This window comes from Microcebus murinus, chromosome 8 (assembly GCF_040939455.1).
Source record: "Microcebus murinus isolate Inina chromosome 8, M.murinus_Inina_mat1.0, whole genome shotgun sequence".
In the NCBI taxonomy this organism is placed as follows: domain Eukaryota; kingdom Metazoa; phylum Chordata; class Mammalia; order Primates; family Cheirogaleidae; genus Microcebus; species Microcebus murinus.
Genome location: NC_134111.1, coordinates 52,463,171 through 52,476,882, shown reverse-complemented (window position 1 = coordinate 52,476,882; position 13,712 = coordinate 52,463,171). Strand labels below are relative to the sequence as shown.

Here is a 13,712-nt window from a genome sequence, read left to right as displayed (position 1 = left end):
AGCAGTATTGAGAGATCTAAATGCAGTTGAGGAAACTTACTTCCAAATTACTCTTTCAAAATCCTTTTTAACTAAAAATTCATTTTAGGAAGCCGAGCTACTTAAACAAGATCTGGCTTAAGAGTATGGACACTCTACATCTTGTTTTGTTCTTATTTCTGAAGACAGAAAAAGTTGTTATTTTCAAAGAAAGCACTAGGTGGCACTTGTGATGTATTCAACAGTTGCCTCAGATCCTTTTTGGAAAAGGTTTGGTAGGGAAAAAAATGCAATAAATATTAAAATGAGAAAATCATCATTACAATAATGAAGATCGGTATCTTATGATTGTGTTTACTATGTTACTATGTATGAGCAGTATCTTTATGCAGTGTTTGCATTTAAAATCTGGGCTTCACTTTAATTATAAAAACTGCAAGATGGGAACCAACATTTTTATAATATGCAAAAACCCTACATCACTAAAATAACAAATATGAAAGTAATGTTTGATATGCAAAAAGAGGGACTACAGGTATTCTTTTAAATAGTTCCCCCATCCATTTAGACTGTTTCAATTTGTAAAAACTGATTACAGAGTAAGTTTTCCAAGGTCCATCTATTGTGTAAAGCAAAATAAGTAATCATTAATTTAAAATAAGGCACTGCAAATTTTGAGTAATATTAACCAAAAAAGAAAGAAACAAAGAAAGATTAAAGCAGATGTGTCAGGGTTTTTGTTTAACCACCTTTAAAGTAATATCATAAAGACTTTAAGCAAATATATTGTCTTTTCTGTTATTCAGTTCATGCTCCCACTTTATTTTATGTATTTTTTTATTTTTATAGAGATGGGGTTTCACTGTGTTGTCCAGGCTGGCCTCAAACTCCTGGCTTCAAATGATCCTCCCACCTTGGCCTCCTGAAGTGTTAGGATTGCAGGCATGAGCCACTGTGCACAGCCCATAATTCCCAGTTTAGAGAGATTGCAAGTTTTTTTTTCTCCAAGGAGTGGTGGGGTTGAGGGGAGAGGTTCTTGCTATGTTACTCAGGTTGGTCTTGAAGCTCAGGGCTCAAGCAACCTTCCTGCCTCAGCCTCCTGGGTGGCTGATTGCAAGATTTTAACAGAAATTCGGGTTGAGAAGGTACTATTTAAAGTAGAAAATATTGTTGCCAAATACCATGGCAACAACTATAGCCTGTGGACCCTCTTTCGATCTTGCATCTTTCCTCTACCTATTGTCTAGCCTTCGCAGTAACCACTTTATAGATTACGTTCTTATGGCTGCATCTCACTTTTCTGGCCTTGTTCTCCCTTTGTCTCATTTTTGTTCCTTATTTTAAATGTGCTTTTTTTTTTTTTTACTGTACCTTTGTAGGATAACTGAACACAATAAAATCCTTTTGGAACAAGACGGGTTATAAATAAATTAATGGTAATGCTAATATACTGTCTTGTAATTGCACTAATTTGTGGGTTTGGGTGAAATTGACATTTTGAAGGTAGTATCTCATGTAGTAGTAAACGCAGCATGTCAGAACTCAGAGCTAAATATGCAAAACAGCGACAGTGCTGAAAAAATCTTGGATCTCGGTGTAACAGTTGGATTCTTTGAATGCAATGATAGAAATGGATTCTGGCTAACTTAAGCAAAAAGAGACTTTAACAAAGTGCTAGCCAGAAACTCAGGGGATAGAAGGGAGACCCGAGAACCAAGTCCGGACACAAGACAGGAAGGAGGGCAGCTCCTGGAGTTCAGGCAGCATGAGCAACTTAAGGATCTTGTCTGGGTACTTTTGCTGCAATATATGCATTCCAATATTTTCTCATCTTTGTGTGCCTCTAGTCAAGATTAAAGTTCCAAGAGCCCAGATTGGCCTAATGTTTTCTCTGCATTCACAGATTTATAGTGCTAAAATATGGGAAATTTAATATGTGATAAAATCTATGTCTTGAATGGTTGCCAAAATATAAAGTAATATAAATTTGGAACACAAAACATCAAGAGACAACAGGAGTCCAGTTGTCTTCCCTTGGGTCACGTGTAGCTCCTTGGTTGCAGTGGGATGAGAAATACTGATTTATTTCCCCACCAAAACTGCCACAAAGGGGTGAGGTAATTACCCAATAAGAAATTGGGGTACTCTCGGGAAGGGAGAATGATTGCTGGCCACCCAAAAAAACAACTTATGTGCACTACACTACAGCAAGAGTAGATTGTAAATTTCTGCATTGTACTGTAAAGCTCTATAGTGGGTTAAGCAGTGTCCCTCCAAAATGCATGTCAATGCAGAACCTCAGAATGTGATCTTGTTTGAAAATAGAGTTACTGCAGATGTCATTAGTTAAGGATCAAGAGGAGACCTTACTGGGTTAGGATGGACCCTAAATCTAAAGAGTGTCTTTGTAAGAATCAGAACACGATACACTGAGACGCACAGAGACACACAGAGAAGTAGGCGATGTGACGATGGAGGCAGAGACTGGAGCAATGCACCCACAAGCCAAGGAACCCCAAGGATTGCTAGCAACCTCCAGAAGCTAAGACAGCATGGGATGGTGCTCACTTTGGCAGCACATATACTGAAATTGGAATGACACAGAGAAGATGAGCATGGCCCCTGCACAAGGATGACATGCAAATTCATGAAGTGTTCCATATTTTTACCTGTATAATGCACACTATCTGGGAGATGGGTACAGTACAAAAATAATTTATGTAACCAAATAATTTGTATCCCTTTAATATTCTGAAGTAAAAAATTAATTAATTGGTTTTTTGGGGGGGTTTTTTGTTGTTGTTGTTTTTTTTTTTTTTTTTTTTTTGAGACAGAGTCTCACTTTGTTGCCCAGGCTAGAGTGAGTGCTGTGGTGTCAGCCTAGCTTACAGCAATCTCAAACTCCTGGGCTCAAGCAATCCTCCTGCCTCAGCCTCCCGAGTAGCTGGGATTACAGGCATGCGCCACCATGCCCGGCTAATTTTTCTATATATATATTAGTTGGCCAATTAATTTCTTTCTATTTATAGTAGAGACGGGTCTCGCTCTTGCTCAAGCTGGTTTCAAACTCCTGACCTTGAGCAATCTGCCCGCCTCGCCTCGGCCTCCCAGAGTGCTAGGATTACAGGCGTGAGCCACTGTGCCCGGCCTAATTAATTAGTTTTTAAAAAGAGAAAGAGCAAGCATGGGATGGTTTCTCCCTGAGAGCCTCCAGAAGCAACTAACCTTGTCCACACTGATTGTGGACTTCTGGCCTTCTGAATGGTGACAGAATACATTTCTGTTGTTTTAAGCTATTCGCTTTGTGGTACTTTATTATAGCAGCCCTTGGATACTAATATAACTCTAAGAGCAGTTTCTTTGTGCAAAACCTTAAGTAGTAAGACTATGAAAGGAAAATAAATGCATTTTTATGATAGTGAATAAAAATTTTCTTTTTTATTTCAAAAGGAAATAAATCTATGAATGAGTTGGTTCCTTTATTCCACAAAGAGCTACTGCATGCATCTCATGCCCAGGGCTATGCTAGAAACTGGAAATACAGGGGTGGACAAATGAGACAGAATCACTACTCTGTTGAGAACTCACATCCAGAGGGGTAACAATTAACAACTCGTATCGGGGTAAGGTCAGGGCCATGAAGGAAGTGGAGCTGGATCTACAGCTGTGATCCCCAATCCCCGGGTCAAGGCCCGGTGCCCGTCCAAGGCCTGTTAGGAACCGGGCTGCGCATCACCGTCTGAACTCCACCTTTTCCCTCTCCCCATCTGCGGAAAAACTGTCTTCCATGAAACTAGTCCCTGGTGCCAAAAAGGTTGGGGACCTCTGCTATAAGGGATGCAGAAAATATTACCAAGACTCTAATATCTAAGATCTTTGTATTTAATTGGAAATATAAGATATCTATATGAGACATATTTATAAAACATTTACAGACTCAAAATGCCTCATAATGTGATAGATGCAATAAATGTAGGAAAGAAGGCTCCAGGGCAGGCAAAGGTGACAAATAAGACTCATGGACTTGAGATGGGCCTTTGAAGATACAGGAAACTGAAGGAAAAGATTCCAGATTGGATAAGGCAGGAACAATAAAGAAGAGAAAAGTGGACAATGAATGTGCGATATTTAGGGTAGGTAAACAAGCTAATCTGTTTGGATTAGAGAGCTTATGAACAGTGAATAAAACCAATAAAATCAGTACAGTGAGGAAAGATGATAGAGGATTGAAATCCAGGATGAGTTTACATTTAATTTCTTAGGCCAGGGGTCCATAAACTTTTTTCGGAAAAGGGCCAGATGGTAAATGTTTTAGGTTTTACAGGCCATACAATCTCTATCTCAATTATTCAACTGTTTTGTTGAAGTGAGAAAGCAGCCACAGACAATACTTTAAAAATGAGCATGGCTGAGTTTCAATAAAACTATTTATGAAAACAGGTAACAGATTGAATTTGGCCCTTGGGGTGGAGCAGTAGAGCAAAAAATAAAAGTGATGATTTACTAGAATTTCTGAAGTAATCATGTACAAGGGTAGTGAGCATTTTTAATTACTTAGTCAGCATCCATTTCCCCATCCTCCTTTCTCACCCTCCCAGGCTTTCGGCCAGATTTCACTTCCCTCACACGCACTCCCAGCTCTAGGAGTGTTCTCTGATTGGTCCAAGTCCATCAAGTTATCCCATCCCTCTTTCCACGTGATTGGTTCATGCAACCCAGACCTAAGTCCACTAGTGCCTGCTATCTCCCGGCACAGATCTTGGTTCAGGAAGGGCATCTGGCACAATTTTGTCCAGTAACATGCAAGGAATGTTTACTGGGGCTTCTGGGAAAGAAGCCTTCTCACTTTTCTCAGACCGTACACTCTTTGTGTACCCTTTGGTACACTCTCTCCCCTTCTGGGCAGGATGGTGTGGGGGTATGAAACCTGAATTTCTGGATTAATTTGGCCACCTTGAGAGAAGCCAGGCTTGGCATGTAGCTGACAAGACTGAAGGCAGAGCAGAGAAAGGTAAAGAAGGCAGGTCTTGAATGATATGGCTGAACTACTAAATTAAACCAACACTGAGGCCTATTCTACCTTGGATTTTTAGTTCTAATAGCCAATAAATCACTTTCATTGCTAAAATCTCTCTGAGTTTTCTGTCCCTTGAAATAGTCTACAGGATTGGGAAAATGCTGAAGGGAACTAGAACAGATAGGAGTCTAGGCACAAAGTGACAAGACACAGGTGGCAGTGAGAAAGAGAGGAGGGACAGCCTGAGTCATTGGAAAGGGAGAATCAATATGGGGGGCTAATTTATATCAATATGACCAGCCTTTCCTCATCGAATAAGAGAGGAATTTTTCTTTATGGAAAAAATTTAAGGAATATAGCCTCCTCTCCCCACTGCACCTTAGCACCACATAACTAAAGACCTATCTACAGCTCTCCCTTTTGCCCAATACATCATGTTTTCAGTTATGAGAAAATTACAAGGTATACTAAAAGGCAAAAAAACCCCCACAACTTGAAGAGACAGAACAAGCATCAGAACCAGACATGGGCTGGGCTTGGTGGCTCACACATATAATCCTAACACTCTGGGAGGCTGAGGTGGGAGAATCGCTTGAGCTCAGGAGTTCAAGACCAGCCTGAGCAAGAGTGAGACTCCATCTCTACTAAGAATATTAAAAATTATCTGGACCGTGGTGGCATGCGCCTGTAGTACCAGCTATGTGGCTAATGCTGAGGCAGGAGGATCGCTTGAGCCCAGGAGTCTGAGGTTGCTGTGCGCTAGGCTGACGCCACGGCACTCCAGCTCAGTCAATAGAGCCAGACTGCATCTCAAAAAAAAAGAGAATCAGACACGGCAGGGACGTTGGAATTATCAGAGAGAGAATTTAAAATACCTATGATCAGTATGCTAAGGGTTCTAAGGGATTAAGTAGACACCATGTGAGAACAGATGGGCCATGTAAGCAGACAGACAGAAATCCAAAATTAAATAAATAAAAGCCAAAAAGAAATGCTAAGAGATTTAAAGAACACTGCTACAGCTATGAAGAATGTCTTTGATGGGCTTCTTAGAAGACTGGACATGGCTAAGGAAAGAATCTCTGAATATGAGAATTTATCAGTGGAAACCTCCAAAACTAAAAAGCAAAGAGAGAGTTGGGTGTGGTAGCTCACACTTGTAATCCCAGCACTTTGGGAGGCTGAGGTGGAAGGATCACTTGAGGCCAGGAGTTCAAGACTGCAGCAAACTATGATCATACCACTCCACTCCAGCCTGGGTGACAGTGTGAGGCCCTGTCTCTAAGACAATAAAAAATAAATAAAATGAAAAATAAATAAAAGCAGTGAGAACAAAGACTGAAAAAAGACAGAACAGAATACCCAATAACTGTAGGACAATTATAAAGGTATAAAAAATTCATAATGGGAATACCAAAATGAGAAGAAAGAAAGGAACAGAGAAATATTTGAAACAACTGAGAATTTCATCCTAATTAATTTCAGATATTAAACCATCAAATCAGATCTAAGAAGCTTAGACAATTCTAAGCAAGATAAACACCCCCAAAACTACACCTAGCCATATTTTCATATTAAAGAAATCAAAGATAAAGAAAAAATCCTGAAAGAAGCCGGAGGGGTGGAGACTCTTACCTATAGAAGAGCAAAGATAAGCATTATATCCAATTCTCCTCAGAAACCATGCAAGCAAGAAGATAGTGGAGTGCAATATTTAAAGAGTTGAGAGAAAAAGACCACCAACCTAGAATTCTACACCCTAAAAAATTACTTTTCAAAAATGAAGGAGAAATAAAGACTATCTTATGCAAGCAAAAATAGAGAGAATTTGTTGCCAGTAGACCTGCTTTGCAAGTGATGTTAAAAGAAGTTTGTTGGAGAGAAGGAAAATAATATCGGTCAGAAGCTTAGATCTATATAAAGAAAGGAAGGACATCAAAAAGGGACTAAGTGAAAGTAAAATAAAAACTTTTATTTTCTTATTCTTAATTGACCTAACAGATAATCATTTGTTCAAAATAATAACAGAAACAATGAATTCAATTGTGTATGCTTATGTATATATCATGTATCATATGTATATATGTATGTATATATTTTGTATGTTATACATAATATATGTATATTATATATCACAAATAGATGCTTATGTATAAATAAAATAAATGATTGAAATGATATAAGTGACAGGAGGGAGAGATTAGCATTATTTTGTTATTATAAGGTACTCACACTACCCATGAAATGGTATAGTGTTATTTTAAAGTGGGCTTAAATTAATCATAGATGTGTATTGTAAACTCTAGGGCAACCACTTAAAAAAGTTAAAAAAGAGGAGTATAACTAATATACTAAGAAAGAAGAGAAAGTGGAATCACATAAAATTCTCAATTAAAACCATAAAAGGCAGTAAAAGAGTGAAAGACAAAAAATAGAAACAAAAAAGGGCAACAAATAGAAAACAGTAACAAAAATGATAGATGTTAATCAAACTATGTCAATAATGACTTTGAACATTAATGGACTAAATGCACCAACTAAAATACAGAGATTGTCAGTGTGGATCAAAAAATAAGATTCAATTCTATGCTGTCTATCAGAAATACACTTTGAATATAAAGACAGATATAGATCAAAAGTAACAGATAGAGAAAGATATACCATATTTACACTAATTAAAGTGGGGGTAGCAAATTTTAAGCTGGAAAATTACTGGAATAACTGTTTAGAAAAGAATTACAATACATGGCTTTTTAGATTTTGGGTACATATATTAAGAATTATGTACAAATTGAATTTTCTGTGTTCAGATCTTCAACTCAACCAATAAAGTCTCAATTATGGAAAAAAATACAGGAGAAAATCACATGTTCATATCAATAGATGCAGAAAAAGCATTTGACAAAATACAACACCCATTCTTGATTTAAAAAAAAAAACTCTTGGTAAACTAGGAATAGAGGGGAACTTCTTCAATCTGTTAAAGAATATCTACAAAAAAACCTACCACTAACATCACAATTGTAAAAAACTATAGTAGAAGCTTTCCTACTAAAGATCAGGAGCAATGGAAGGATATCCATTCTCATCACTCCTTTTCAACATCACACTGGAAGTCCTAGTTAATACCATAAGATGAGAAAAGGAAATAAAAGGTATACTGACTGGGAAGGAAGAAATAAAACTTTCTGTGTTCACAAATGACATGATTGTCTATGTAGCAAATCAGAAAGAATTGACAAAAAAACACTCCTGGAACTAATAAGTGATTATAGTAAGGTTGCAGGATACAAGGTTAATATAAAAAAAGTAATCACTTTCCTATATACCATCAATGAACAAGTAGAATTTGAAATTAAAAACATCATGCCATTTACATTAGCACCCCCAAAAATGAAATACTTAGGTATAAATTTACAAAATATGTACAAGATCTGTATGAGGAAAACTACAAAACTCTATTGAAAGAAAGAAGGACCAGACGTGGTGGCTTACGCCTGTAATCCTAGCACTCTGGGGGCCAAGGCGGGTGGATTGCTTGAGGTCAGGAGTTCGAAACCAGCCTGAGCAAGAGTGCAACCCCATCTCTACTATAAATAGAAAGAAATTAATTGTCCAACTAATATATATAGAAAAAATCAGCCGGGCATGGTGGCTCATGCCTGTAGTCCCAGCTACTCAGAAGGCTGAGGCAGGAGGATTGCTTGAGCCCAGGAGTTTGAGGTTGCTATAAGCTAGGCTGATGCCACGGCACTCACTCTAGCCTGGACACCAAAGCGAGACTCTGTCCCCCTCTCCCCCAAAAAAGAAGAAGAACTAAATAGATGGAGAGATACTCCATGTCCATGAATAGCAAGACTTGATATTTTCAAGATTTCTTTTCAACTTGATGTATAGATTCAATGCAATCCCACTCAAAATACTAGCAATTTATTGTAGATATCGACAAACTGATTACAAAATTTACATGGAGAGGCAAAAGACTCAAAATAGCCAACACAATACTGAAGGAGAACAAAGTTGAAGGACTGATGCTACCGGTCTTCAAGACTTACTTTAAAGCTATAATAATCCAGACAGTGTGGTATTGCCAAAAGAGTAGACAACTAAGTCAATGGAACAGAATAGAGAACCCAGAAACAGATCCACATAAATATATTCAACTGATATTTGACAAAGGAGCAAAGGAAACACAAGGGAGAAAAGATAGCCTTTTCAACAAATGGCCCTGGAACAATTGTAAACACATGCGAAATAATGACCATTGACAGATACTAACCTTATACTCTTCACAAAAGTAGCTCAAAATGAATCACAGACCTAAATGTGAAAAGCAAAACTATAAAACTCATAGAAGATAGCACAGGAAAAATCTAGATGACTTTGGGTTTAGTGATGCCTTTCTAGATATAACACTAAAGGTATGACCCATAAAAGAAGGAATTGATAGTTAGCTTTCATCAAAATTAAACATTTCTGGTTTGCGAAGACACTGTCAAGATACTGAAAAGATAAGTCAGAGACTGGGAGAAAATATTTGCAAAAGACATGTCTGATAAAGGACTATTATCCAAAATATACAAAGAACCCTTAAAACTCAACCAAAAAAACCAGACAATCCAATTAAGAAATGGACCAACGATGATACACAGATGACCAATACACATATGAAAAGATGTTCTACATCATATTCATCAGAGAAAAATCATGCAATTGAAAATGAGATGCCACTGCACACTTATCAGAATGGCCAAAAGCCGGAAGGCTGACATCACCGAGTGCCGGTGAGAATGTGGAACAACAGGAATTCATTGCTGGTGGGAATACAAAATGATATAGCCGCTTCGGAAGATAGTTTGGAGGCTTTCTACAAAACTAAACATACTCTTACGATATGATACAGCAGTTGCACTCCTTGGTATTTACCTAAAGAAGTTGAAAACTTGTGTCCTCACAAAAACCAATACATAGATGTTCATAATAGGTTTGTGCATAGTTGCCAAAACTTGTAAGCAACGAAGATGTCCTTCAGCAAATGAATAGATAAATAAACTGTGGTACATCCAGACAATGGAATATTATTAAATGCTCAAAATAAAATGATCTATCAAGCCATGAAAAGACATAAAGGAAACTTAAAGACATACTACCAAGTAAAAGAAGCCAATCAGAAAGGATAAATACTATATAATTCCAACTATATGTCATTCTGGAAAAGTCAAAACTATGGAGAAAGTAAAAAGATCAGGGATATCCAAGGGGTAGAGTGAAGGGAGGACTGAATAGGCGGAGCAGAACACAGAGAACTTTTAGGGCAGTGAAACTATTTCATATGATGCTACAATGGCAGATACATGTTTGTCCAAACCCATAGAATGTACCACACCACGAGTGAACCCTAATGTAAACAAACGATAGACTTTGGGATAACGTGTCAATGTAGGCTCATTGATTGTAACAAGTGCACCACTCTGGTGCTGGAATGTTGGTAGTGGGGGAGGCTGTGAGTGTATGGAGACAGGGACTAAATGGAACTCTACTTTCTATTCAATTTTGCTGTGAACCTAAAACTACTCTAGAGAATAAAGTCCATTTTTAAAAAAAGTTTTAGGAGGGCAATCCATGATCAGGTTTAAATTTTTAATAAATCACTCTGGCTGAAGTGACCCATAGGGATGGGAATAAAGAACAAAAATGGGTGCAGGAGCACAGTTAACTGCAGTGGTCCAGGTGAGAGATGCTGCTAGTTTGGTCTAGGGTGGTAGCAAAGGAGAAGGTGAAAATATGCTGGCTCTAGAGAAAGAAATAAGATTCACTATGTGTCCCTGGATAAATCAATGAACTGTCTACCCTTGGTTCCTTCCTCTATTGAAAGAGAGGAGTATGGGCGTTGGCCAGGGTTCTTCAGGATCTAGGGACAACCTATCTCTGAACCGTACATACGACAAATAGACCCCATTGAGTACTTGAGTCTGACATCTCCTTTATAATGTCAGACCTATATCAGACAGAGCAGTATCAGACAGACAATGGGTTTTATGAGAGAACTTCTAAAAAATAACTTCATGGGTGCTCTTTAAATATAATGGCCCAATTCTTTATTATAATCCTAATTGGGATGATAGTGACCACTATGTATCAAATGCCAAAAAAGAGCTATTACGAGACATGGACAATATGTGGAGAGGCTCCACCCTACTTCAAACCTAAGTCCCAGGAGAAAACAGAGGGAATGGAAGAGAAGTGCTGTTTGAAGAGATAGTAGCTAATACTTTGACAGATTTGAAGAAGGTATAATCCCTCAGATTGAAAGTGAACATGAGGTACAGGGTAAGATAAGTAAAAATAAACTCACACCTATACAACTATAGAAAATCATAGCTAAAGAGGAAAAATCTTAGAGCTCTCAGACAGAAACTACAGATTACTTACAAAGGAATGACAATTAGATGCACAACAGACTTTTCATCAGGAAAAACAAATGCTAGAGGACAACAGAGTATTGTCTTCAAAGTACTGATGGAAAACAACTGTCAATCTAAAACTATATACCATCTCAACTATCACTTAAGAGCAACTGAAAACTGTAAGTGAAAGACCTTCAATGAAAAGGACCTATGATGGGAAAGTAACAAGAATAGCAGACATTTATTGACCACTTATTATGTACAAAGGTACTGATCAAAGGCATTAAGTCACATAATTCTCACAGCAATCTTATGAGATAGCTATTATAATTACCCTGATTTTACAGATGGGAAAACTGAAGCACAGGAAGGTTTAGTTACTTGCCCAAGATCACACAGCCATAAAATGGCAGAGCCAAGGGTATAATCCAGGCAGTCTGGCTTTAGAGCCTGGGTAGGTAGCCGCCACTTCCAGAGCCGGGGGAGGCGTCAGACCAGGAAAGAATGGTGAGTAAAGAAATGAGTAATACTATGTGGGTAATATGTTTTAAAAACTTGAATAAATTGAAATCGTTTGCGTTTTTCAAAGAAGCAAAATTATAATTCTTGGTGCTACTGGCAAGGAAGACAGGGGAAGCCGTGGGGATGAGCTATGTTCACTAGCAAGTGTGGTAAGTCCAAAAAGTGACCAGAGATTAATTTAGACTTTGAGCTTTGGTTGTTTTTTAGGTTTAAAGACATAAGTTAACAACTGAAGGGTAACCACTAATAAAATAAAATAAAATAAAATAAAATAAAATAAAATAAAATAAAATAGGATCGTCTTATGAAGAAGAACGTGGAATTTACCTAAGTTCCCTTTGAGAGAGAATTAATTAACTGAACTGTGGCCCGTGGCCAGTGTTCCTTCTTTGCAGGTAAACATCAACAGTTTATAGTTCTGTCCTGGGCATACAGACCAGATCACTTAGGAGTGGCACCATCATACTCTGGGTGCCACTTTGTGCCATTTGTGGGAGGACCTATTGTCCTATGCCAGGAGTCAGCCTGTGCCCATGACCTAAGCCTCACCTGTATGCCCAGGACAGAACTGTGTGCCCATGACCTAAGTAAGCCTCACCTGTATGCCCAGGACAGAACTATGTGCCCATGACCTAAGTAAGCCTCACCTGTATGTCTAGGACAGAACTGTGTGCCTGTAAACCTAAGCCTTATCTTTATGCCCAGAATAGAGCTATGAACTCTCAGAGACAGGAACGTCGCATGGGACTTGCCTAGCAATTGTAACTCAGGGGTTGGCTGGGTTGAGGTTTATTTGCAGAGAAGGAACATTGGGAGTGGTAATAGCCCACCTGGGACTGTGAATAAAGCGGAAGAAAACTTCAGATCTACAATTCTTGAAGCTAAGCTTTGGTGGCTTATGTGGTAGCTAGGAACTCTGGTGACAGATCAGATCTACCTGGTAGCCTGAGAGCTCCCCAGACACAAACTTTGCTTTCATGTAGAATGTTAACCACTGGGGGTTGCAGCACGGCACAGAGGAGAACCCGTAGGCAATGATTTTAGGGGTCCACGTTGTCAGACCCTCAGATTCTTGGACTATTCCAGGGCAGAGAGAATTAAGAAGTGGCAGGAAGGAAAGTGTGTGAGGCAATGCCTTTTTATTGAGGAGGCAGACTTAGGAGAAAGTACACAAAGTAGTGAGACCTTGAGCAGGGTTGCAGTGACAACAGCAACATCCTTAGAGTGGACAACAGCAGGGAAAGCTGCTCCTGTAAGGACAAGCATCATCCCTCCGTCCCACCCAGCGATCAGAGTCACTTGGTGAGAGGATGATAGGCCCTCCCACTAAGGGTGACCTAATCCACCCAGCGTAGCCTAACACAAGTCACACCTTTGAAAATAGATTATTTCATATCTATGGAAATACCTCCTTTGCTAGAAAAATTGTCAATTAGACCATTTGAGTGAGTGGAAAGTATAAAGTTTTGCATTGCTAGTACAAGCAATAGCCTTCACCAGGTCACAGAGGGGCAGGTATGGCTGGAAGCTTGTTCTCATCAGCTTGAGATGGTATTGAGGGTCACAGAGGCCCTCTGGTTCTGGAGAGAGCAGAGTGTACAAGTGAGCCATGTCAATAACAGGTGAGCACAACCTGGAGGCAGGTGGAAGACGGGAAGTGATGGGTGTTCAAAAAGCAATACAAGAGCTGGACGCTGAAATGCAACACCCAGTTCCAAAGTTGAGCCAAGGACCTGAGGGAGCAGGTGGATATGGGAGGTCAGAGCAGGGTGCAGATGTGGAACATT

General features: G+C 38.9%; 1 non-coding gene across 1 annotated transcript; it reads left to right on the top strand.

Moving 5' to 3' along the window:
- Positions 1-2,539: 2,539 nt before the first annotated feature.
- On the top strand, positions 2,540-2,646 carry LOC142872816 (U6 spliceosomal RNA). Its single transcript, XR_012920902.1, has one exon. It is a non-coding gene; the product is annotated as a U6 spliceosomal RNA (small nuclear RNA).
- The last annotated feature ends 11,066 nt before the right edge of the window (positions 2,647-13,712 follow it).